At 57.1% G+C, this 680-nt stretch overlaps 1 protein-coding gene across 1 annotated transcript in view; it reads left to right on the forward strand.

Moving 5' to 3' along the window:
* The first annotated feature begins 225 nt into the window (after positions 1 to 225).
* Positions 226 to 680, forward strand: part of LOC136847262 (uncharacterized) — a 227,874-nt gene continuing 227,419 nt past the window's right edge. Inside the window, exon 1 of the mRNA XM_067118780.1 lies at positions 226 to 680. This exon is cut by the window's right edge and continues 1,844 nt beyond it. The gene's annotated coding sequence lies outside the window, so the exon portion shown is untranslated.

Here is a 680-nt window from a genome sequence, read left to right on the forward strand (position 1 = left end):
GAGAGAGAGAGAGAGAGAGAGAGAGAGAGAGAGAGAGAGAGAGATAAGAGCAAATAAGAGCAAACAGGAGGGAAGGGGTGGGGTGGGGAGGGGTGGGGCATGGGTCTGGAGGAGCTACCGGCAAAAAATATTTTGTACTAATGACCGTCGCTGTTTGCTGACGATTGGAAACTTGTTAAGATGGATGACCACTCTGAAGATTGGAGATCACTCAGGAGATTGGAGGGCGAGCAACAGGGAGGAGGAGGAGGAGGAAGGAAGGACGCTTAAAGGATGGGGATAAGGAGGTCCAGCTTTCTGTCGAGGGAGGACGGAGAGGCGAAAGGGTCTTTGACGGGAGAGAATGAGGAGTGGGGGCGGGAGTGGGGGGGTTGGTGGTAAGGGAGGGAAGCTCGCTGGGGGTGTCGTCCAGGTGAGAGAGAGAGAGAGAGAGAGAGAGAGAGAGAGAGAGAGAGAGGTAGAGGCAGGAGCGCACCTCACCGCGGACATCACAGCGTTGCCCGCCGTCGCCAGTGCAACAGCTCGCTTCCGGAGCCGTCGCCGCTGCCACGCTGTCTGTCTCCCCTCCCCTCCGTCAGGGAGAAAAATAACCGCGGCGGCTGCTCTTCTTCCCCTCGGAGGTCTATTTTGCCTACAACATACGATCGAGTCCTGGTCCTCACTTTCCTAGCGCGTCTTAC

This window comes from Macrobrachium rosenbergii, chromosome 16, assembly GCF_040412425.1.
Source record: "Macrobrachium rosenbergii isolate ZJJX-2024 chromosome 16, ASM4041242v1, whole genome shotgun sequence".
NCBI classification, from domain to species: domain Eukaryota; kingdom Metazoa; phylum Arthropoda; class Malacostraca; order Decapoda; family Palaemonidae; genus Macrobrachium; species Macrobrachium rosenbergii.